Source organism: Lepidochelys kempii, chromosome 2, assembly GCF_965140265.1.
Source record: "Lepidochelys kempii isolate rLepKem1 chromosome 2, rLepKem1.hap2, whole genome shotgun sequence".
NCBI classification, from domain to species: Eukaryota; Metazoa; Chordata; order Testudines; family Cheloniidae; genus Lepidochelys; species Lepidochelys kempii.
The window spans coordinates 145978705-146005508 of NC_133257.1; the positions used below are offsets into that span (position 1 = coordinate 145978705).

Sequence of the window (26804 nt, forward strand, 5' to 3'; positions counted from 1 at the left end):
GAGGATCACTGAGGAAACTGAATCTGGTGGCGAGGAGGATGCGCATGAAATTAGAAGGAAAAATGGGTGAAGAATACAGAACACTGTGCAAAGAAATTTGCGTGAAGATCAAAGAAGACCCTGAAGACTTTAGAAAGAAAAAATTGAAAGAGGCGGTTGGAAAGAACAAGCATCTGAAGAAGGTAGAAAAAGATGTTAGGCTGAAACATGTTATCCCACAGAGCTGAAAGATTAAAAAGGTCAAAGGACATTGGAAAGGAGCAAGATGAAGGAAATATGTACAAAATTCTACAATGATCTCTACTCCTCGCATGTCAATGTCCAGCATACACTGCTGCAGCAGGCTACAGAAGAAGTTCCCGACATTATGTGGGAAGAAATTGAATACGCAGTTCATAACATAAAGAGAGGGAAGAGCCCGGGAGTGGATGCTATTTGGCCAGAATACCTCGAAGCAGGAGAAGAGACTCTCTTCAAAGCTTTGGCACAATGGTTCACCATCTCCATCAATAACAAGCATATTCCAGATGCATGGAAGAAATCGAAAACAATACTATTGATGAAGAAAGGCGATTCAGAAGAATTGAGCAACTACCATCTGATCACACTCCTCTCACAAGTGTATAAGGACTTCACCCACGTCATACTCAATCAGGTTAAGAAGGATCTTGAATTCACAATAGCAGAGAACAAACTGGTTTCTGCTCAGGGTATTCAACAATTGATCACATTTACTCAGCTCGGCAGCTCATCGAAAAATGCAAGAAATCATAGAATATCAGGGTTGGAAGGGACCTCAGGAGGTCATCTAGTCTAACCCCCTGCTCAAAGCAGGACCAATCCCCATTTTTGCCCCAGATCCCTAAATGGCCCCCTCAAGAACTGAACTGACAACCCTGGATTTAGCAGGCCAATGCTCAAACCACTGAGCTAACCCTCCCCACATTGTGTATTGCATTTGTCGACTGCAAAAAAGCATTTGACTCAGTGGAGACTAACGCTGTCTCAACACACTCAATGAAATCTGAATCGACCCAAGGTAAATTGACCTGCTGAAAGAAATTATCTGCAATTGTTTGACAGAGATAACATTATTCAATGTCCCCTGCATTATTGTTATACGTAGAGGATTCAGACAAGGTGACACAGGGCATGGCTACACTGGAAACTTGAAAGCGCTGTTGCAGGAGCGCTCCTGGGGCAGCGCTTTGAAGTATGAGTGTGGTTGCGTGCGGGCCCTGGGAGAGAGCTCTCCCAGCGCTCCTGGTAATCCACCTCCACAAGGGGATTAAGCTCTGAGCACTGGGAGCACGGCTCCCAGCACTCGGAACCTGTTTACACTAGCGCTTTAAAGCACTCTGACTTGCTGCGCTCAGGGGGGTGATTTTTCAAACCCCTGAGCCAGCAAGTTAGAGCGCTATAAAATATAAGTGTAGCCAAGCCCTCAATCTCACCAAAGCTATTTGCAGCAATACTGGAATCACTGTTTAAGAAATTGAACTGGGAAAAAGAAATCAGAACTGATGGTAACACATCTTCTCTTTGCTGATGACTGGGTAATATTGGCAAAGGGCACAGCAGAACTGGAAAACAAATTGCAGCAACTGCAAACGCTTTTGCATGATATAGGGTTGGAAGTGAACATGTTGAAGTGGATGCAGAATGAGCATTGTGCAGCAGAAATCATCACTATAAATGGGAAAGTAATCGAGGAGGTCGACAAATATATTTATCTGGGACAGCAACTGAACAGACTCAACTCATTCGAAGGGTAATGCAGTAGGAGGAGAAAGGTGAGGTATACAAGTTTCAACAAAATAAAGATGTCTCAAATGGATGATGAACTCCCGTGAAGAAAAGGAGAGAACTGTTTAATTCCACTGTTCTGCCAGCAATGATATACAGAGTGGAAAGCTGGTCAACAACAAAAGTGGAGGAAGAAAAATTCACTGTCACCCAGAGAGCAATGGAAAGGCAAATGTGTAAGATATCACTCCATGATCACATACCTAATGAGATCAGAAGGCATACAGAAGTGACCAATGTAATGCAGGTGATGTACAACGCAAAGCGGAGATGGGTGGGTCATGTAGACCAAAGGAAGACAATAAGTGGACAACCTGCATCAGTGACTGGAGTCCCACAGACCACAAGCAACTGTTGGGCAGACCAAAAATGTGCTGGGCCGATCCCATGACAAAATTCTTTGGCCAGAAATGGAAAGAATGTGCTCGCAACAAAATGGAATGATGTGGTGTCAACTTGCATTCGTGGAGAGACGGACGAGGACAAGCTAGACAAAGGTGACTGCTTTATCTTTTATGCAATATGCATTAAATTTTTTATGATAAGTTTACTGACAGAACAAAATGTTCCTTGTAACTCGGTTATCTGGGTGGCACCCCCTTGTGGCCTGCGAGGCCCTGACTACCCCACTGTGTGTCCCTGATGGTTGGGTGTTGCCCCTCGCAGATCCAGTATGGTGGCGCCTTAGTCCTCAAACCAAGGCACACTAGTAGGTCTATTCCTTCTGGGGTGTTAGAGTCCAAACAAAGGAAAACAATAAATCAGGGGCATCCGAGGATGTGTTGGATGGACTGAGCTATTCCGCTTCAGGCTTTTCTCTGTGTGCTAGTCCTTTAGAATCATAGAATATCAGGGTTGGAAGGGACCTCAGGAGGTCATCTAGTCCAACCCTCTGCTCAAAGCAGGACCAATCCCCAACTAAATCATCCCAGCCAGGGCTTTGTGAAGCCTGGCCTTAAAAACCGCTAAGGAAGGAGATTCCACCACCTCCCTTGGTAACCCATTCCAGTGCTTCACCACCCTCCTAGTGAAAAAGTTTTTCCTAATATCCAACCTAAACCTCCCCCACTGCTGTTATACCAATAAAATAAAAACCAGCAGGATCTTATTAAAGGGGAAAAGGCAAAATACCACATTTATTGTGAATACAGAAAGAATCCTAGTAAGCAGTTAGTTATAGCTATAACATTCCATTCAATCTCATATTTATTCACACATTCATTCATACACACACACACACACAGGTTCTGCAAGGTTGTTATCATAGTTACCAGCCTTAGAGTTGCTCATGCCAAGCCACTGGCCAGGTGGCCTGGAAATGAGGAGGGAGCAGGGCCTTGTCAGATGCTCATCTGATGCTCCTGGAAGTTGGTTTGCAGAATCAGACTCCAAAGTTCTCACTTTCTAGAGTCCATTTTTATAGGAATTTCTTCCTATGCCAGTCTATGGGAATTGCTTCATCATGCTGTTACTGAATCAATCAGCAGATAGCACATTCCTGACGGCTCCGTGCTGCTATATGTTATCTTGTTCTTTGGTTCTCCCATTCTTGAGGCTGTTGGGTGGATTCCAGTCTGCCCTCCGGGGGTCGTCTGATTATTTCTACTTGACGCCTTCTTCAGATGATGGACACTGGATTCTTAGGCTGGCACCTCCCTCATCATTCAGTTATTATCCAAACCAAGCATCCATCCACATACATCCTCTATCTCTATTTTAATCATAATTGTTAATACAACAAAAGGGCGGGGAGTCTCTGGGTGCTGTTTCTGTTGTTACAGAGTATTGCTTTGAGTCTCTCTGTGTGAATTGCTTTGAGAACAGACTCTGTCTTAGAATGTACTAACGCAATTAGCAGCTTGCAAGTTTCACACATAGAGGGAGAGAAACAGTACCAAAAACCAAGAGACCTCTTAATTAGTAATACCCTGGAATTTAAACTATGGGGAATCAAACTCATTTGTGATTTTAATACAGAACTTCTTTAATATGATCCAACACTGCAACTTGAGACCATTACTCCTTGTTCTGTCATCTGCTACCACTAAGAACAGTCTAGATCCATCCTCTTTGGAACCCCCTTTCAGGTAGTTGAAAGCAGCTATCAAATCCCCCCTCATTCTTCTCTTCCGCAGACTAAACAATCCCAGTTCCCTCAGCCTCTCCTCATAAATCATGTGTTCCAGTCCCCTAATCATATTTGTTGCCCTCCGCTGTACTCTTTCCTATTTTTCCACATCCTTCTTGTAGTGTGGGGCCCAAAACTGGACACAGTACTCCAGATGAGGCCTCACCAATGTCAAATGGAGGGGAACGATTACATCCCTTGATCTGCTGGCAATGCCCCTATTTATACAGCCCCAAATGCCATTAGCCTTCTTGGCAACAAGGGCACACTGTTGACTCATATCCAGCTTCTCTTCCACTGTAACCCCTAGGTCCTTTTCTGCAGAACTGCTGCCTAGCCATTCGGTCCCTAGTCTGTAGCTGTGCATGGGATTCTTCCGTCCTAAGTGCAGGACTCTGCACTTGTCCTTGTTGAACCTCATCAGATTTCTTTTGGCCCAATCCTCTAATTTGTCTATGTCCCTCTGTATCCTACCCCTACCTTCGAGCATATCTACCACTCCTCCCAGTTTAGTGTCATCTGCAAACTTGCTGAGGGTGCACTCTATCCCATCCTCCAGATCATTTATGAAGATATTGAACAAAACCGGCTCCAGGACCAACCCTTGGGACACTCCACTTGATACTGGCTGCCAACTAGACATGGAGCCGTTGATCACTACCAATTAAGCCCGACGATCTAGCCAGCTTTCTGTCCACCTTATAGTCCATTCATCCAGCCCATACTTCTTTAACTTGCTGGCAAGAATACTGTGGGAGACTATATCAAAAGCTTTGCTAAAGTCAAGGACTTTCCCTCATCCACAGAGCCAGTTATCTCATCATAGAAAGCAATTAGGTTAGTCAGGCATGACTCACTATTGGTAAATCCATGCTGACTGTTCCTGATCACTTTCCTCTCCTTGAAGTGCTTCAAAATTAATTCCTTGAGGACCTGCTCATGATTTTTCCAGGGACTGAAGTGAGGCTGACTGGCCTTTAGTTCCCTGGATCCTCCTTCTTCCCTTTTTTAAAGATGGGCACTACATTAACCTTTTTCCAGTCATCCGGGACCTCCCCCAATCGCTGTAAGTTTTCACAGATAATGGCGAATGGCTCTGCAGTCACATCTGCCAACTCCTTTAGCACCCTCGGATGCAGTGCATCCGGCCCCATGGACTTGTGCTTTTCCAGCTTTTCTAAGTAGTCCTGAACCACTTCCTTCTCCACAGAGGGCTGGTCACCTCCTCCCCATAAGGTACTGCCCATTGCAGTAGTCTGGGAGCTGACCTTGTTTGTGAAGACAGAGGCAAAAAAAGCATTGAATACATTAGCTTTTTCCACATCTCTGTCACTAGGTTGCCTCCCTCATTCAGTAAGGGGCCCACAATTTCCTTGACCTTCTTCCTGTTGTTACATATCTGAAGAAACCCTTCTTGTTACTCTTAACATCCCTTGCTAGCTGCAACTCCAAGTGGGATTTGGCCTTCCTGATTTCGCTCCTGCATGCCTGAGCAATATTTTTATGCTCCTCCCTGGTCATTCGTCCAATCTTCCACTTCTTGTAACCTTCTTTTTTGTGTTTAAGATCAGCAAGGATTTCACTGTTAAGCCAAGCTCGTCGCCTGCCATATTTACTATTCTTTCTATACATTGGGATGGTTCGTTCCTGCAACCTCAATAAGGATTCTTTAAAATACAGCTAGCTCTTCTGGACTCCCTTCCCCTTCATGTTATTTTCCCAGGGGATCCTGCCCATCAGTTCCCTGAGGGAGTCAAAGTCTGTTTTTCTGAAGTCCAGGGTCCGTATTCTGCTGCTCTCCTTTCTTCCTTTTGTCAGGATCCTGAACTCGACCATCTCATGGTCACTGCCTCCCAGGTTCCCATCCACTTTTGCTTCCCTTACTAATTCTTCCCTCTTTGTGAGCAGCAGGTCAGGAAGAGCTCTGGCCCTAATTGGTTCCTCCAGCACTTACACCAGCAAATTGTCCCCTACACTTTCCAAAAACTTCCTGGATTGTCTGTGTACTGCTATATTGCTCTTCCAGCAGATATTGGAGTGATTGAGGTCCCCCATGAGAACCAGGGCCTGCGATCTAGTAATTTCTGTTAGATGCCAGAAGAAAGCCTCGTTCACCTCATCCCCCTGGTCTGGTGGTCTATAGCAGACTCCCACCACAACATCACCCTTGTTGCTCACATTTCTAAACTGAATCCAGAGACTCTCAGGTTTTTCTGCAGTTTCATACTGGAGCTCTGAGCAGTTATACTGCTCTCTTACACACAGTGCAACTTCCTCACCTTTTCTGCCCTGCCTGTCCTTCCTGAACAGTGTATATCCATCCACGACAGTACTCCAGTCATGTGAGTTATCCCACCAAGTCTCTGTTATTCCAATCACATCATAATTCCTTGACTGTGCCAGGACTTCCAGTTCTCCCTCCTTGTTTCCCAGGCTCCTTGTGTTTGTGTTATAAGCACTTAAGATAACTTACTGATCATCCTGCTTTCTCAGCATGAGGCAGGAGTCCTCCCCTCTTGCGCTCTCCTGCTCGTGCTTCCTCCTGGTATCCCACTTCCCCACTTACCTCAGGGCTTTGGTCTCTTTCCCCCAGTGAACCTAGTGTAAATCCCTCCTCACTAAATTAGCCAGCCTGCTTGCAAAGATGCTCTTCCCTCTCTTCGTTGAGAGGTGGAGCCCGTCTCTGCCTAGCAATCCTTCTTCTTGGAACACCATCCCATGGTCAAAGAATCCAAAGCCTTATCTCCAACTCATCTAAGTAGCAAGTTGTCTTAGGCTATTGGCTGGAACCAGGCTTCCCTGGTCAAGGAAGTAGCAGAGCTCTACTCTCCTTCCTGGTCAGATCTGAACTGGGCTAGGTCTTCTCCTTTTAACTCCCCTCTCCGCACCTGAGATTGGCTGCAGGTTTAGCAGGATGTGGGATCTTTAATCCCCTCATTGCCAGTATGGGGCCTATCTACCTCATCGCATTCTCTCTCCTTCAGGATACTGCTTGGGTTATGGCTCTTCCCAACCAACTTCCCTCCATCCTGAGAGAAAAAAAATCTGCATTTTGGTGAGCACCTGCAGGCCAATGCTGTATCCAGATCTAGAAGGACTGGAGGGATAGGTATTACCACATGCTTCAGGGGCTGGTGTCTTTCATGACATGAAGCCATTGTAGCAGGGCATGATTCATTACGAGAGTGAACTTATTGTCAAGGACGTAACATCTGAGTGCTTCCATGGCCCATTTCACAACTAAGCCCTCTTCTTCTATCATGGAGTGGGCCTTTCTCTTGGGAACAATTTTCAGCTTAGATAGAGGATGGGGTGTTCCTCACCATCAATCATCTTAGACAACAATACCTCAAATTTCAGAGGCATCAGTTTGTAGGAGAAATTCCTTGGTGAAATCTAGGGTGCATAAGATTCTGCAAAGGTGATATTTTAGGGTCTGAAAGACTTTCTCATAGGCTTTTGTCCAGTGGATCTTTTTTGGGCTACTGCAGGGATCGGCAACCTTTGGCATGCAGCCCAGCAGGGTAAGCCCCCTGGCAGGCTTCGCCGGTTTGTTTAACTGCCGCGACTGCAGATTCGGCCGATTGCAGCTCCCACTGGCTGCAGTTCGCCACTCCAGACCAATGGGGGCCGCAGGAAGCAGCAGCCAGCACATCCCTCAGCCCACGCCGCTTCACACAGCCCCCATTGGCCTGGAGCAGCGAAACGCGGCCAGTGGGAGCTGCAATAGGGCGAACCTGCAGATGTGGCAGGTAAACAAACTGTCCCGTCCCACCAGGAGGCTTACCCTAGCGGGCCGTGGGCCATAGGTTGCCAATCTCTGGGCTACTGTCTTTAAGCTTAATGCTGAGGGGGCCACAATAGATGAGAACCGCAGTACAAACTGGTGGTAGTAACCTAAGAAACCCAGAAACCTGAACATCTGCTTCTTTGTAGTCAGAGTGGGCTGGACCTTGTCCACAAGAGATTGTACCTGACCTTTCCCCAAGGTATACGTGAGGTAAGGCATCTTGTCTTTGCCTACGCAGTATTGTGCAGGGTTGCTGTTAGTCCATCCTCTTTGATGGACCAAAGTACAGAAGCTACTTGCTTTAGGTGGTCCTCCCAGCTCTGGCTATAGATCACAACATTGTTGAGGTAAGCAGTGACATAACCGTTATAGACCGGAGGACGTGGTCCATTAGCTGTTGGAATGTTGCTGGTGCATTGTGTAAGGCCCATGGCATGGCCTGGAACTGATACAGGCTGAAGGGGGAGGCAAAGTCTGTTTTTTTCTTGAGATTCTGGTGTGAATGGAATTTGTGAGTATCTTTTGGGTTAAGATCCAGGGTGGTGATATATTTGGCTGCACCCAGCTGATGTAATAGTTTTTCAATACATGGCAGGGGAAATGTGTCAAACTTTTATATGGCACTGACTTTTCTAAAGTCAATGCAAAATTGGTTGGTTACATCCAGCTTAGGGACCAATATTATTGGACTCCCTAAGTCACTACAGGATTCCTCAGTTACCCCAAGGTCCAACATAGATTGGAGTTCTTGTTCCATGAGCTCTCTCAGCTTCTGGGAAAAAGGCTGCGAGTTTTCCCTGACACAGTGTCCAGGCTATGTGATGGGTGGTGAGGTGGGTTCACCCAGGCCGGGCAGAAAACACCATTGAGAAGGCAGCAATCAGCTGTTGGGCTTGGATCTTCTGCTTTGGCGCGAGATTGTCCCCAGTATTAACTGTTCTGAAGTCTGAGATGCTGTCTGTCTAAAGCCCTAACTCTAGTTCCAGAGGGTAGCAAGCTATACGTATGCCCTCCCTTGCTTTTTCCAGCTTTAGGAGATTGACATAGTAAATTTGTTTGGGCCTCCTCTTGACTGACTGCCTGATTTCAAAATTCACTGGCCCTACCTGACCAATAATTTTGTAAGGAGGCCAGTAGTTTTGACTCAGAACTAGAGAGTCAAATTTAGGAAGCAACAAGATCCCCCTATTAGAACACTCAGAGGTGGGCCCCTTTATTATAGGTTGTTTCTTGGGTGCTGTATGAACTTAGCAGATTCTCCTGTGTGATGGTACCTAAAGTCTCTTAGCCTTTTGCAAATGGTGAGGCTGTTTTATACAACACTGTCACCTTGGGGACTTAGTTCCTCCCACATTTCTTGTACTAAATCCAGAGTCCCTCACGGCTGCCTCCCATTCAACAGTTCAAATGGGGAGAATACTGTAGATGATTGTGGTACCTGTCATACCACAAACAGGATGGTGATGGTGGGGAAGCAGCTGGTCCCAGTGACAAGTATCTGTGGCAAATAATTTTTTTAGTGTCTGATTAAAACATTCTACCACCCATCATTTGGGGAGGGTAGTTGACGGTTAGGAGGTACTTGATCTTCAGTGGTCAGCTTTTGTTTTTTGTTTGTTTTTACTTCAGATGTAAATTTAGTTCCGTAGTCTGTGAGAATCTCCTGAGGAACCCCTACTTGGGCAAAGATCTTCATCAATTCATAAAACCAGCTGCAGTGGCTTTGATGTTTGTGGAGCACAAAGGTAAGGCCTCAGGATATTGGGTAGCATAATCCATGATTACCAAGATTTAGCAAGAACCAGCCCACATTTTTGTTGAGTGGCCCAACCATGTCCATTCCAGTCCTCACAAATGGTATGCCAACCAAGGGGAGATGGACCAGTATAGCTGTCATAAATATACAATGGGCAGCTGAACTGAATTGCCTTACCTGTAAGGGGTTAATCTGTTCAATTAAATAGATGGCACCTGACCAGAAGGACCAATGGGGAAAGAAGATACTTTCAAATCTGGGGGGGCGGGGGGGGGCGAAGGTTTTGTTTGCGCTCTCTTTCTTTGTTTCCTCTCTGGATGGAGAGAGTGACCAAACAGGTAAAACATCTCCTAAAACATACCTGAAATGATACATCTAAAGTTACAGTAATTGTAAGTAAAGGCAAGGAAATGTGTTAGATTATCTTTTGTTTTAGCTTATGAATTTTCCCTATGCTAAGAGTGAGTTTTATTCCTGTTTTTTTTTTTTGTAACTTTGAAGCTGAGCCTATAGGGGAATCCTTTGTGTTTTAAATCTTTTTATCATCCTGTAAAGTTACCTTCCATCCTGATTTTACAGAGGTGCGTCTTTTACTTTTTTCTTTATAATAAAGTTCTTCTTTTCAGAACCTGATTGATTTTAGTGTCTTAAAGATAAAGGGTCTGCTCTGTACTTATATTAAAGGCAATTGGTTGGTATATTATTCTCAAGCCTCCCCAGGAAAGGGGATGAAGACGCTTGGGGGGATATTTGGGGGAAATAGGGACTCCAAGTGGTCCTTTTCCTGAATTTTTGTCTAAATCACTTGGTGGTGGCAGCAATACTGTCCAAGGACAAGGAAAGGATTTGTTCCTTGGGGAAGTTTTTAACCTAAGCTGGTAGAAATATGTTTAGGGGATCTTTCATGAGGGTCCCCACATCTGTACCCCAGAGGTCAGAGTGGGGAGGGAACCCTGAAAATAGCCTTCGTCATTCTCTGGGGTGCAGTTAGTTGACATTCTGAGCAAGAGGTGGAGAAGTCTGGAACCTTCTTATATATCCTGGGCCAGAAAAACAGGGGCATCTGGGACACCAGGAATTAGGTTTGAACTTCCTTTGGTGATCTTTCTCTAGGTGGTACAACCACTCACCCTGAATTTCAAAATGGGGGAATACTTCAGGTAGCAGGGGATCCACTATCTTCCCATTAAAAATGACCACTAGTACATAGGACCAACTTAAAGTCTCATCTCCTTTTTGTTCTTCAATAACGTTGTAGAACCTAATCAGGATCTCAGATTTGGATAAGGGGGTAATCCTAAACTGCAGGAAGGACAGGGATCCTAAGGAAGCAACTAGCTGCTTGGAACTCTTGCCCTCTGGCCTGGCTATGTGCTATATGAGTGAGGCCTATTGGGCCCCAAGTCAACTGAGGGGATGCCAGCTGTGAGGACCCTGTGCTCTGGGGAGATCCCAAGAACGCCGTCAGGAGGTCCCCAAAATAGTCCCAGTCTCAGTCAATAATGACTGGGTAACTGAGTGATGTCATGAGGCTGGCAATTAGGGGTCTTGTAAGCTCCTCCATGGGAAGCAGAAATTGAGTGTGGGAATATGGCTTTACATCCCCATGCAAACACTATAAGTAGATGGTGCTGCGGGGCAATCTTGGAGTTGGTACTGATGATTCTTTCATGAGGGTCAGACCGCTCTGTGTCCCTGAGATCACAAGGCCCATTACTTCTATCCAGTTTAACCAGGCTGGTCAGTTTAGCTGGCCCTGGCCAACCTGTTTGGGCCTCTGCAGTCCAGACTTACCGTAACTGCATTCCATAAACAGACAGTCCTGGTACCAGTGCCATGGGAGGCCACAATTAAAACACACATCCTGGACCTGGTTGCTGGTATGGAGGCCTCCCCATCATTTCTCAGTAATCTCTTCTGCATGGGCCTTCCCTGTGCCTGACCCCAGGATTTCCCTTTTTTGAGATTGGTGAGAGTTGGAGGATTCTTGAGCTGACCCTCAGCCAGACTATTCCAATTCCTTACTTTGAGTTGTTCATGACTCCCATGACTTCCTGAGCTTCTTAAATCCTGGCTAGGGAGGCCCTGGGTAGGGTTCTTCAGGACACAGATCCTCTTGGCCACATTTTTCATTCACCAGAGCTTATTCCTTGGCCCAGGAGGGTCCCTTTCTGGATATTGCTATCCTAGCCACCATAGAGATCTCCATTAGCTGGATTGCTTCAGTTATTGTCTCAAGCCAGTGATGTAACACCCAGTCTCCTTCCCTGACAGGGAGTACCTGTGTAAACTATTTGAGCAGAATCATTTCCACTACTTGAACCCCTACCATTGTTTTGGGTCTGATCCACTGCCAACACCAGTCTTCCAGTTTCGTGCCATCACGTGGGCCCAGGCATTCAAAGGATATTGCTCCTCCCAAAATCACTGGCTGAATGATAGCCAAAGAATCCAAAATGGCCAGTTTGACTCATGCAGAATCTTATGATATTACTGAGTCTAACCCACAATAGGCCTCTTGTGCAATTCCAGTCAAGTGTGCGGATAGTAAGATTGCCCATTACTCATGTGCCCACCATGTTGCCCATTATGATGAGATTACTGGTTCTGTGGATGAAGGGAAAGCAGTGGATGTATTGTTTCTTGACTTTAGCAAAGCTTTTGACATGGTCTCCCGCAGTATTCTTGTCAGCAAGTTAAGGAAGTATGGGCTGGATGAATGCACTATAAGGTGGGTAGAAAGCTGGCTAGATTGTCGGGCTCAACGGGTAGTGATCAATGGCTCCATGTCTAGTTGGCAGCCGGTATCAAGTGGAGTGCCCCAAGGGTCGGTCCTGGGGCTGGTTTTGTTCAATATCTTCATAAATGATCTGGAGGATGGTGTGGATTGCACTCTCAGCAAATTTGCGGATGATACTAAACTGAGAGGAGTGGTAGATACGCTGGAGGGGAGGGATAGGATACAGAAGGACCTAGACAAATTGGAGGATTGGGCCAAAAGAAATCTGATGAGGTTCAATAAGGATAAGTGCAGGATCCTGCACTTCGGATGGAAGAATCCAATGCACCGCTACAGACTAGGGACCGAATGGCTCGGCAGCAGTTCTGCGGAAAAGGACCTAGGGGTGACAGTGGACGAGAAGCTGGGTATGAGTCAGCAGTGTGCCTTTGTTGCCAAGAAGGCCAATGGCATTTTGGGATGTATAAGTAGGGGCATAGCGAGCAGATCGAGGGACGTGATCGTTCCCCTCTATTCGACATTGGTGAGGCCTCATCTGGAGTACTGTGTCCAGTTTTGGGCCCCACACTACAAGAAGGATGTGGATAAATTGGAGAGAGTCCAGCGAAGGGCAACAAAAATGATTAGGGGTCTAGAACACATGAGTTATGAGGAGAGGCTGAAGGAGCTGGGATTGTTTAGCCTGCAGAAGAGAAGAATGAGGGTGGATTTGATAGCTGCTTTCAACTACCTGAAAGGGGGTTCCAAAGAGGATGGCTCTAGACTGTTCTCAATGGTAGCAGATGACAGAATGAGGAGTAATGGTCTCAAGTTGCAGTGGGGGAGGTTTAGATTGGATATTAGGAAAAACTTTTTCACTAAGAGGGTGGTGAAACACTGGAATGCGTTGCCTAGGGAGGTGGTAGAATCTCCTTCCTTAGAGGTTTTTAAGGTCAGGCTTGACAAAGCCCTGGCTGGGATGATTTAACTGGGAATTGGTCCTGCTTCGAGCAGGGGGTTGGACTAGATGACCTTCAGGGGTCCCTTCCAACCCTGATATTCTATGATTCTATGATTCTATGTTGCCACTGCCACTCATTCAAACCTTCTGAGAAAGGCCTCTGGATCATCTTCAGGTCCCATTTTTGTTAGTCTGACTGGTACTGGGGCCTCTGTCAGATATGTGCCGGAAGACCGACTATTGTGGGAGGCTGCAGTATGGTCACCACCTGATGCACTAGCTGTTGTTGTTGCTGTTGCTGCTGAAAAATTAAATCTTGGATCAGCTGCTGGTGCTGGGTGACCATCTGCTGGAGGAGTTGCTGTAGCTGCTGCTGCTGAGTTGGCCGTTCTGTTGCATCATCCATTTCAATGGTTGCTCCATGTCCATACTGCTGGGGAGGCTTTGTTTTTTTAAAGTCCTGACCTACTCCCTTCCACAGGGGTTAGCCTGATGCCTGTATTCACCAGCAAATTTGTAAATGAACTGTTTAGATAGTGCTTCCTTGTGGCCAATCAGGGCATGACTTCTCCTCTGCAAGTCCCTGAAAGAGGAAAAGAAATAAAGAAATGGAAAAAGATGGGGTGGAGGAAGCAAAAGTAATACATATATTTCAAAAGCAAAAATAATAAATAATTGTTTTAAAGTTTTATTTAACTCATTTAGGTTCCTCCATTGTATTGGATATCTCAGGCAGAAAAGGAGAGCTGGAAGGAGGAAATAACCAATCCTGACTTCAGAGCTGACCAAGCAGCTAAAGGATCTTCAGGCAGTTTGGAGCCCTGAGGAGAAAGGGAAATATGCCAGCATGTTAATTATTATATTTTAAACACTGACTTGTGCCATATATATGTGGAAAGGTAAATTCCCTGGTACATACCATAAAAGTACAGGAAAAGGTACAGTAAATTGTATTTTATTTTGAAAATCACTTTAAAACTACACATGCATAGTCACAAACCTCCCTTTCACCAACCCCCTTTGTCACAAACCACCATGCAACCTGCCCATCTCCTGCACTTAATTAGCCCTTCTTTGACACTCAGCTTCCACAGCCTGCACTCACATGACCCCTCCAGTCAACAAGAGTAGCATATAAGAGGCTTAAAGACCTTATCTCCCTCTCTCACACACACAACCATACACAAACTGTCTAAAGACATATAAAGCTGACTTTAAGGGCTCGATCTTAAAAGCTGTGATAAAGGTGGGAGGGATAGCTCAGTGGTTTGAGCATTGGCCTGCTAAACCCAGAGTTGTGAGTTCAGTCCTTGAGGGGCCCAATTAGGGGTCTGGGGCAAAAATTGGGATTGGTCCTGCTTTGAGCAGGGGATTGGACTAGATGACCTCCTGAGGTCCCTTCCAACCCTGATATTCTATGAAATCCTGGAGGTGCAGAGTGCCCAATGTGAAGTTAATAGTAATGGAAGGTATTAACTACTTCTGAGGAGCTGATTAGCACCTTACAGGATCAGGTCCTAAATCCATTCTTCTCTGGAAGGAAATAGATCTGGACTCTTGGTTTCACAGATCCAAGCTGGTTTTGATTTGATTCTTATCTGCTTCTTCAAGCCCTTCCAGGGCTGTTCCTCCAATAGTTCTTCTTCTGCACAGTATACACTAAGGGTCTTTGTACACTGAAATATGAAGTGTGATTAAAGGACAGGTAGATATATCCACACTAGCTTGATCTGTGCTAGCATGACTAAAAATAGCAGTATTGACATGGCATCACAAGTTCCCACACAAGCTATTTATGTGAGTATGTACTACAGTAGCTCCTCACTTAACGTTGTAGTTATTATGTTCCTGAAAAATGTGACTTTAAGTGAAACAATGTTAAGCGAATCCAATTTCCCCATAAGAATTAATGTAAATGGGGGGGGTTAGGTTCCAGGGAAAATTTTTTTTGCCAGACAAAAGACATTATATAAATTTTAAATAATTTTAAACAAGCAATTTAATACAGGTATAAGTTCTAAACAAACAATTTAATACTACAATCATCACTGCTGAGAATGAAGCTTGGTTGAGGTGGTGGAGTCAGAAAGTGGAAGAGGATGGATTGTCTGGCTGCTCCTCTTGCTGTTCTTGCAAGCACAGGCACTGACTTTGCCAGGGGCAGGGGGCTCAACCCTTGGCCCATCCAGTCCACCCCTTCCCTCAAGCCCCCACCCTTGACCCGCCTCTTCTCCCCCTTTACTTCACACTCTGCATCCTTCCTTCTCCCCACTCTCTTCTGAATGCTGCAAGCCAGCTGATTGCCGTGGGCAAGAGGCAGGGGAGGGAGGGAGGGGGGAGGCATGCTGAGTACTTGCTCCCCCCCCCCCGCCCGGGGCAATCAGCTGGTTTGTGGGACAGGAGGGAGGGAGGAGTGAGGACTTGGCATGCAGGCTCCCCCTCCCTTCCCTGCCTCCTGCCCAGGGTAATCAGCTGGTTTGCATTGTTCAGGAGGCAGGGGAGGGAGGCAGGGCCTGTGCGCTGAGTCCTCGCTTCTCCCTCCTCCCCCGCAAGCCAGCTGATTGCTGTGGGTAGGAGGCGGGAGGGAGGAGGGGAAAGGTGCTGATCCCCGGGGTCTGCCGGAGGGCAGGAGGTACTGTGGGGATGGGGGTGGGGCGAAGGGAGGCTGTCAGCTGTGGAGAAAGCAGGCAGCCAAACAACGTAAGAGTGGAGCATTGCATGACTTTAAATGAGCATGTTCCCTAACTGATCCGCAACAAAACAACGTTAACCGGGGCGACGTTAAGTGAGGAGTTACTGTACTCAGAGTCCCCAGTGGGCTTCTACAGCCTGCACTGAAGTCCATGCTACCGCATCTGCACTGCTATTTTTAGCTGTGCTAGAGCAGGTAAAGCTAGGACATGCTGCAGTCAGAGGTTGGATTACAGTGCAGACATGTCTACACTATGAGCTAGGGGCGTGATTCCCCTGCTATTCATGTATACACACTCCTACTAGCTCTCATCAAATTAGCATGAATACAATTAGCAGTGCAGCCATGGTAGCACTGGTAGCAGCAGTGGAGGCACAGCTGAGCCACGCCAAGTACAAACCTACCTGAAAGCAGTACGTATGCAGCATGGCTCACCTGTGCCTCCAGTGCCCTACCCATGCTACTGTGGCTACACAGCTCTTTACACTTGTGTTAGCTCTATGAGAGCAGCGCAAGTATGGTACATGAACAGTAGGAGAATCGCAACCCTACCTTGTAGAGTAGACCTACCCTCGAGGCTAAGATCCTGTGCTATGCTTCTAGGAGGCGCAGAAGGTACAGCCCAAGGGTTGGGAAGCACTAACTTTGTGCCCTCCCAGTGATGGGCAGTTGCAGGCTCCCAATTATGCCCTTGGCATAATTTAGGCAGCCTTGGGGTACTTACGTCATAAGAACAAAATTTGGACAGTCTGCATATGTCAGTTGAACCCTAAAAAACACCCAAACTCCAAATGAATAAACAAAAAGCATATAATATTCACAAAAATTGTAAAGGAGCACAGAAAGTCAAGAGGAAGAGACAAAAACAGTGGCGAGAAGAATTTTATTTGGGGATACACTTTGGAATAATACATTTCAAAGATTTACTGGACTATAAAATAAAGGGGGGACAACTCCTTAGTTATCCATCACTTAGGTGTCAAAGTGAATGTTGTGTGAATGTTGGATCCTCCTGTCACAAAGGCTGGAGAGGCTGGTAGCTTAATGTCTCAAAAAAGCTGAAAAAGCTATTTAGGCAAAGATTGTGGCTTGCTAAAGTTGAGGCTTGAACACTGAAAAGCATGATTTATATAGTTTTTTATGTAACCAGACCCATCTCTTTTCTCTTGCTTAGTATCACATAAATCTATGTTCTTTATCAATAAGCTTATTCTCAGTTTTACTATAAGCCATCTCAGCACTGTTATACCGAAGTAAAGTAGGAGTTCTGAGCTAAAATTTAATAGCTTCTGTGAGAGAGACTGGACATGGCAGAGCGATGTCTCTGGGGTACATGGGAATGGGAGTTCACGGACTGTTACCTGCAAGGCAAGGTTAAGACTCGCAGCATCCTGAGGAATTTGCTGGTGAGGCAGATAGACTGGTGTGGCAAGAGCTAACACACAGTTGAAGCCCCAGCAAAACTGATTCTTGCTGAGGCACAGAAGTAACGCAGTGATGCAAGGCTCTGGGTGCCCTGAGGAGAGTGTCACACTGACATAATCCAATGACCCTTTCAATGTATTTTTATTTGTTTGATCTTCAGAAAGAACTCCCTTGTAAAACTGACAACTCTAAATGTAATTATGACATGTCCTGGAACAATACATTGTATAATTATAGAACCTGGCATCATGCAGTAAAGTACAAGTAAGTCTGTACCAGTATAACATTAGCATTTTCTCTGTCAGTCTGTACTTTGCATATTAGATAAGTAAATGTAGTCTATGTTGCTATAGTTGCTCAATTGAAATAACGGGCTAATTTACCAAGTAGCTGATGTGAAAAAAGAAAGAAGATGAATGTTATTGCTAGTGCATTCTTCAGATAGAGACTGGCATCATAGGAATCAGTGCACATTCTGCATTAATTCTACAACATATTTTGACGGTTCACATTTTGCCTCTAGTTATTTGCTTTTTTTCTACTGACATTTATTTTGTATTTGATTTATTGTTTTGTTCCCCTCCCTCACAATGGTCTTAATTTAAAGATATAAGGTAACATTTCCAAAGCTCCTACCCAATGTAGGAGCCTAAGTCCCATTTTAAAAAGTTTCTTAGGGCCATATTTTTAAAGTAATGTAGGTGCCTAAAATGCAGATAGGCTCCTAGTGGGATTTTCAAAAGTGTCCATGTGCTCAGCACATATTGAAATCAATGGGAGTTAGGAACCTAGCCAACCTATCTACATCTTTAGATGCCTAAATAGCATGGAATGTCTGACCTTAAGTACCTAAGTTACTTTTGGAAATAAGACATAGGAAGGGGAAATGGGCAAAGTTTTTTGCATTGAAGCATGTCTGAGGTCCTGCAAATTAGAGCCTCTAATTTAAATGGGGGGTAAGGATGATGGAGGGCTGCCTTTTGGTAATTCTGCCGCTCAACTGTGATTGATAAGGCCATGATCCTGCAGTCAGATCTGCTAGGAGTTCCTGTTTGGAGTTCCACTGTAGCTTTCAAGAAGTGTAAAGCTCTATACTAGTGAATATGATTGTGGAGCAGGGGGTCTAAGGTTGTAATTCCATCCTGGGGTTTTGGCAGGGGTGCTGGAACAATTTGTATAGTGGGGATGCTGAGAGTCATTGAAGCAAGCTATAAACCCTGTCTGTAATGGCAACCACTTCAATCCAAGGGGGAATGCAGCACCCCCAGCACCCCTGGTTCTAGCACGTATGGGTTCCGGTGATGTTATAATCCATAAAACTGAAGCTAGAGTGAATTCTTAGTGTTAATAGTAAACCCCAAGGCCAAATGGTAGCCTCTATTCATAAATCTTTATTGCAAGAGTACATTATTTCATTAGAGATGGACCCAATTGCCATGGTTTCCTTGACTACTTTCAGCTCGTGCTGTTAATTTTAATCCTTGACTCATTAATTTTTGGTGCTCTTTTGAGGCTTGCTCATTTTCTCTTTTTAAAAATTGTATTTATTAGTTTGGTTGCCTATTTTTCTTTTTTGTTTTAAAGTCATTATTTGATTCTTGTTTACTTTCCCTTTTTTGTTTTGTATCCTTTCTCTCTCTTTTTTGTGTGTGAACAGCCCATGCTAATTTTTAATTAATGCTTTTCCTTGCAGTAATAGCTCACCACACGGCTTCTATGTCTCTCATATAGCACTCCAATCTGTAACTGCAGTATGGGAGTCTTAAGGATCCATGCTTCTAAGAGAGGGGAAGACTGGAGTGTTAGCTCTCCTTGCAGATGATCTGAGATCTATGGGGATGGTAATGGCTTTCACAATGGTCTTCAAGTCTTTCCCCTTCATGCAGTTACAAATCATACCCTGCTGAGGGGTAAAGGCAACAGCTGCACTGTGAGGTCCTGTCTACACTAGAAATTAGGACCCATAATCCTCCAGTTTGCAGCTTCACTGATAGTAGTAATGTTGAAGGCTGTAGTGTAGACAGGACTGAGGCATTTTTACCATCATATTGTCTAATCCAGAGTCCTGTTTACAATACAGCCTATGCCATTGTTCCTGCCACTGAAGCTGTAGTGGTGATCAGTTATGGATCCTAAATTTACCAGTGTAGATGTGGCCTTTGTTCATGATTACTGAGTTTTGGAGGACTTTTGCCTTTCAGATGGGTTTTGCAGGGATCAGCTGCAGTGACTATTGAGGATCCCAAATGTCACCTCTGCTGAGTGCGATAAGGAGTTTTGCTTCCCAGTCCCTGTACTGGAAAAGCAGGGTGAGATTTTCTCACAACCCTATTGCCTCCTGCTTACTCAGTCTTTTAAGATTTAGTTTTATAATGATAGTTTGTAACACTGGTCTAGCTTGTTCCTGTACTGTCATCTTCCCAGACATCAGGCCAGGAGGACATTACAGATACTAACCTCTTGAACCATTCAATTATCTATTTAGATCTTTCATTGACAAGCAATTTTTTTCTTAAATAGGAACAGGACAAGTTTAGACCCTCCAACTTATTATTAATGCTTTTTAGTAACAATATCTAGCAATGCATTCATGCCACTTTTAATTTTCAAAGCATTGTACAAATAACCTAATTAAATTAAATTCATTAATTTAGTAGTTAAGACCTTGTATAAACCACATTTGACATTCAGCTTCCATTAAATCTCTTGCTGACAGATGCTTTAATTGATCTAGATTTGGCAAAGGTTCTGGGCCAAATTCACTCATTGCCTAGAAACTAGAAGAAATCAGTCCCCAGCAGCAGAAAGTCCACAGGAGTGGATGTGTAACTGTGCAAGCTGTCTCCATTGCCACTTTAGGACATGGAGCAGGCCAGCACCATCCACACAGTGAGGATGTAAGGCCAGGCCAGATTGCAGATGTACTGAAATGGTTTATAGAAATTTTAGAGTTGACTTCCCTGCAGCAGAAATTTCGGGGATGGGTCAGCAGAAGTACCACAGCCTACTCTCTCCTTGGTGAATTCCACCTTTTTGTACTGCCTGAATCATAGAATATCAGGGTTGGAAAGGCCCTCAGGAGGTCATCTAGTCCAACCCCCTGCTCAAAGCAGGACCAATCCCCAATTTTTGGCCCAGATCCCTAAATGGCCCCCTCAAGGATTGAACTCACAACCCTGGGTTTAGCAGGCCAATGCTCAAACCACTGAGCTATGGGGTGAGGGAATAGCTCAGTGGTTTGAGCATTAGCCTGCTAAACCCAGGGTTGTGAGTTCAATCCTTGAGGGGGCCATTTAGGGATCTGGGCCAAAAATTGGGGATTGGACTAGATGACCTCCTGAGGTCCCTTCCAACCCTGATATTCTACAAAATGAACCTGATCCAGTATATGAATATATTATAGCTGTGCTTTTGAAAAGGCAAAACTTGAAAATGTTCCCATCTTTTCACTATATTTGCATTTATCTATGATTAGTTCATTGTGAGATACAACCCAACTGTACCTCTTTACCCAACATACAGTTTAAAATTAATAATCTCTTAAAAACAGATGTTTATTTTGTCTTCCCTCTCAGTAAGTAATATGACATTCACTGTGCCTTGAACCAACATCCCTCATCTATTCAGTATGAGAAGTAGTTTAGAAATTATATAATTATGTAACCTTGTAAACAGTCTTGTTCAAATGGCATTCTGCCTACTTTTACAGAGGAGCAGTCAGCAACTGGACTGACACTAAGGACTGATTTTATGACAACTTGGCAACTCTTGACAATGGCTAGAACACGTTAACTGCTTTTTGCTGGAAAATGCCACTTAAGGGGTTTGGGATTTTTGTTTTGTTTTTCTGTTTAAAGTTTATGCAGTGCAGAACCTTTATTAGAATAGTACTTGTTTACATTTATTTTGCATTTACCTCTGTGCCAAGGAGTTCTATTTTATTATACTTAATTCCGGACACCCTTCTCTGATGGTTTTCAGTTGCAAGGAGTGTTGCCTTGTAGTCAGGGGCTTAGGCCCTTTGACATACTGAGGGCAGTTTTGGTAAGGGAGTCCAGGCTTCCCCATTCCCTCAGAGTCCAGCCCAGCCAAGGGCCCTGTAAGGGTGACAAAAGTGTCTGACACCCAGGAACACCTAAGGCTGCCCTCCCTGAGACACTTTCTACCACCCCACTATTGTCAAAAATTCACAGTTTGCAATAGAAAAACATGAAGGTGATCAGCTCAGCGCTTGGCGCCTCTTTGCAGCTGGGCATGGCAGCTCTCTCCCTCTTGGGGCAGCAGCTGCCTCTTCTTGTGTCTTGACCCTCCAGCTAGGTCAGTTCAAAGTCTTTTCCCTTAAGGGGTAGTCCATAAACAAAACACAAGGAATCAACTCAAATAAACTGGGCTAGTAGGTGAGAGGGGGGGAATGTCTCTCTCTCCAGGTATAACAGAAGCAGGCCCTCCCTTTCCTCAGGAAGGGACAATCATTGAGGGAAAGATCCTGCCTTTTTCAGGAGCTGCAAGGTAGAGGTCCCTTCTCTTCCCTGAGCTGCCCAAAAATGAACTGTTCTGCTCCCTTTTAACTCCTTCCCTAGTGTGTGCATCTCTTGCAGGTGTGGCAGGGTAGGGCAAGGACAAAGCACCTTAACCCTTTGTTGCCCAGTGTGGGGTTTGTATAACACATCACACCCCCTCTACCTCAAGATAAAACCTGCGGACCCAGGGCCATTGGGATGTTCCCCCACTCCTGGGAGAAAACATCAGTATTTTGGTGAATTTTTCTGACTCTATACTGAATTTGGAAAATTATCATCTGGAACCTGTTTGACCAGTTGACTGATATGCACACTAATTCTTGAATTCAATCTGCTAGTTGGATTGTCCGTTTCTCTAGATGGCAGACAAGCTGCATCTGGCTACTTATGGGGGATGTGTCATGAATGCTGGTCCACTGTCCCCCACACTGATTCATTGTCCCCCATTTCACCATCTGTGGAAGGCATGCTGGCACCAGAGGAAGCTGGTTTTTGCTGTGCTCGTAGTACATGTGATCAAGTACTGGCACTTACAACTTTAATCAAAAATAGTTTCTAACATAAACTGAAGACTGGTTCAGTTTTCCTTGACCTGACTGCAGCATACAATATGGTTTGGCATATGGGTCTTTTGATTAAATTGTCTAGAACTATGCCAAGTTGGTTAGTATGTGCAATGGCTCTCTTTCTGAGAAATCACCATCTCTGTGCACATATTGGTGATAGAACAAATGCTTGGAGACACCAGAAGAATGACCTCCTGCAAGGATCATATTGTCTCCAACATTATTCAACTTATATTCGAATGGCCTACCACATACTGGGTCTCACAAGTTTGTTTATGCAGGTGACATATGCCTCGGCATTCAGCCACACTCCTTTGAAGTACTTGACAGAGTTCTGAATGCAGTATGGGGACTATGGCTGATTATTGTTGTCTGTGGCACCTGATACCAAGTGGAAGTAAGACTGTGTTGAGTGTCCTCCATTTCCATCATGCACAAGTGGGCAGAGAGCTGGAAATCTTCTTGCCTTGAATATCGTTGATAAGAACACTGTGGCTTGGCTTGACCAGATTATATATGCCAAGTAATACTGAATTCGGAAAGAATAGGGCTGGAGAGACAGGTACTAACACATAAGCTGAGCATTTGTGTCCTTCATGGCATTTAACAACCTCAAGGGGGCATGGTCGGTGACAGGCTTGAATGGGTAACATTGCTGAGAGTCCACAACCAATTTAACAGTGAGACCTTCCTTTTCTATTACAGAATCTGCCTGTTCCGAGGGAAACAGCTTGAGCTCAAGCAGAGTACTGGGAATTCCTCTCCATTTATTTCCTGGGACAAGACGGCACCGAGTCCCACTTCTGAAGCGTCAATTTATAAAATGAATTATTTTGTGAAGTTCGGACTGTTAAGGTTAAGGAACTCCCTGAAGTCAAGGAGGTCCCCATCAAAATGTTCAGTACTGCAGAGCTCAGTTCAAAGGGCAGTGGCTTAGCCCAGGCCTGAAATACAGAAATTTCCTCCTGGGACCATGCCTGCTGCTCACGGAGTGTCTGATTTTCTGCTAGGAGCTGCACCACTTGGGACTGCAGCAGATGGTTCTCAGTTTGATGTTGCATGACCCGCTCCTGGAGATCCAGTACCCTATGGGGTCTGGTGGGTGATGGTAGACCTGCCCCCTCCATATTCCTGTTAAAGGGCTCCCACAGAGGGGGTCAGAAGCGGGTCTGGAAAAACAGATAGAACCCTGGCCAGGATTCTGAAATACTTCTTTTGGCCCAGGATTCACCAAAAATTAAAGATTTCTGCAAATCCTGCCCCAAATGCCAACTAATAGGACCTAAAGAAGTGAAAAAAGTCCCTCTTGTCCCACTCTCTTTGTCAGCATCCCATTTGAAAGGGTCAGGATGGACATCATTGGGCCCTTAGAAAAAAGTGCAGCTAGGTAAAAGCAAGTATTTGTTATAGTTTGATTTTATACTAACTGCTATCCTGGGGCAATCCCACTGTGCAAACCCAATTAAAAGACTATTTCAGTTGAACTGCTAAAAGGCTTTCTCAGAGTAGGAGTACCTAAGAAAATCCTCACTGGTCAAGGAACTGTTGACCTGAATTTATGGGCAGGTTTATTATGACTCACCCCTGCTCTGATCAGAAGACATTTAAGGTTCTTGTCCCAATTCAGGCTACAGGGATAGAGAACACATAGAGTTCACACATCGTGAGAGGACTCTCAGAGTGTATGGCAAGGACACTTATACTGAGGATAATACCAACTTGTTAAGGTCTTTATTAAAATGAATGAAAGAAGAATTAACGTTACAAAACACAGAGTCACCAAGAAATAATACAATTCTATGATCCTTGGTGGTAAATATCTATTCTAAAAGACTACTTAAGCTAGCATACTCACACCCTTCCCTGAAGACCTGGTGGTAGGAGACAGAGGACCAGCCTCATCTCTGGCATGCCCGAGGAACTGATGGTCCAGGCTTCGCAAATTGGTAGGGACTAGGTTCGAGTGTTGAGTAGCTAGCCTGTATTGCGAAGCTGAGTTGATAGCTTGACAGAAGATAGGAAAAAGCGACTACCCTGCATGGTTGTTTGCTCTCTTATAGGGTCCCGGTACTGCCCACTGCCAGAATCTAGGCCCAACCTACCATGCCCAAATCTTATTTCCTCACCCACATAAATCTTTGGGTACACTTACTCTATAGGTTAACATATTATGACATTGTAACAGGGTGCTGGCCAGGAGGTCCTGAGCCAGTCCTCTGTTAGCCTCGCTCCAATTAAGAAGCATTAATTGGGGCTGGCTGAGTATGCCTTGCCTAACTGATAGAAGGGAAGCACCTGCGGGCATCATTAGCCAGGGGCTATATGGGGCTGGCAGGAAGGAAGCAAAGGTGGGGGAGAAAGGAAAGGGAGGAGCCAAGGGGTGTGTCCCCCTACTTGCTGGAGAAGCTAGCTGTCCCCAAGGTTGCTAGTTTGGAGCGGTCTGTAAATAGAAGGTGGTGGGAACTGACACTGTAAATAAAAGGCACTGGTGACTGCACCCAGAAGAGGTCTCTGGCTGATTTGTGGGTGTAGGGGTCCCATAGTGTGAGGGCAAACAGGAAGATCCCCTTACATGTGTGGGCTTGTCTGGGATTCGAGAGTCAACCGCATTTGCTCCAACCCCTCAGACAGAGACAAACACCTACAAGATCTCTATCAAGCATTTTTACAACTACAATACCCACCTGCGGAAGTGAAGAAACAGATTGATAGAGCCAGAAGAGTTCCCAGAACTCTCCTACTACAGGACAGGCCTAACAAAGAAAATAACAGAATGACACTAGCCGTCACCTTCAGCCCCCAACTAAAACCCCTCCAACGCATTATTAAGGATCTACAACCTATTCTGAAGGATGACCCAACACTCTCACAAATCTTGGGAGACAGGCCAGTCCTTGCCTACAGACAGCCCCCCAACTTGAAGCAAATACTCACCAGCAACCACATACCACACAATAGAACCACTAACCCAGGAACCTATCCTTGCAACAAAGCCCGTTGCCAACTGTGCCCACATATTTATTCAGGGGACACCATCACAGTGCCTAATAACATCAGCCACACTATCAGAGGCTCATTCACCTGCACATCCACCAATGTGATATATGCCAACATGTGCCAGCAGTGCCCTTCTGCCATGTACATTGTTCAAACTGGACATTCTCTATGTAAAAGAATAAATGGACACAAATCAGATGTCAAGAATTATAACATTCATAAACCAGTCGGAGAACACTTCAATCTCTCTGGTCATGCGATTACAGACATGAAAGTTGTGATATTACAACAAAAAAACTTCAAATCCAGACTCCAGCGAGAAACTGTTGAATTGGAATTCATTTGCAAATTTGATACAATTAACTTAGGCTTGAATAGAGACTGGGAGTGGCTAAGTCATTATGCAAGGTAACCTATTTCCCCTTGTATTTTCCTACACCCCCCCCCGACATTCTTGTTAAACCCTGGATTTGTGCTGGAAATGGCCCACCTTGATTATCATACACATTGTAAGGAGAGTGGTCACTTTAGATAAGCTATTACCAGCAGAAGAGTGGGTTTGTGTGTGTGATGGGTGGGGGGTGTGTGTGAGAAAACCTGGATTTGTGCTGGAAATGGCCCAACTTGATTATCATACACATTGTAAGGAGAGTGATCACTTTAGATAAGCTATTACTAGCAGGAGAGTGGGGTGGGAGGAGGTATTTTTTCATGCTTTGTGTGTATATAAAAAGATCTTCTACACTTTCCACAGTATGCATCCGATGAAGTGAGCTGTAACTCACGAAAGCTTATGCTCAAATAAATTGGTTAGTCTCTAAGGTGCCACAAGTACTCCTTTTCTTTTAGTGAATGTGGTTGGCAGCCCAGATATGGAGAAGACCCTGCAATGGCTGTTCAAACAGCAGGAGCAGATGCAGCAGGCCCTGCAAAGTTTTCAGTCCCACCAGGCCGAGAGACAGGCCTTACTGACCTGGCAAGCAAAGCAACAGCAGAGTCTGCAAGAGTTCATACAGGAGCAGACCGGCATGCAACAGCAGCTCCTGCAAAGAGTGGTGAGTTCTGCAGGAGGGGATGCCATCTGGCCGCTGGGCTGGGGACTCTGTAAAATGAGCCCAGTGGATGATCCGGATGCCTTTCTCAGGACCTTTGAGCGGATAGCCACATGCACCGGGTGGGAGAGGGCAACCTGGGCCCTCCGACTGGCTCCATACCTAACGGGAGAGGCACAAGCAGCCTATATGGCCTTGAGCAACGAACAAGCCCAGAACTATGAGGCAGTGAGGGCGGCCATTCTAGACCAGGTGGGCCTGTTGACAGAGTGGTACCGCCAAAAGTTCTGGGTGACCCGATGGATGGTGGCAGTGTGGCTGTGGGCATATGCCCAGAGACTAATGGACTGGGCCACTCACTGGCTGAGGCCGGATACATGCATGGTGGGCGA

The 26804-nt window shown here is 45.2% G+C and overlaps 1 pseudogene; it reads left to right on the forward strand.

Moving 5' to 3' along the window:
• Positions 1-24867, forward strand: LOC140906138 (uncharacterized; annotated as a pseudogene).
• Positions 24868-26804: the final 1937 nt, after the last annotated feature.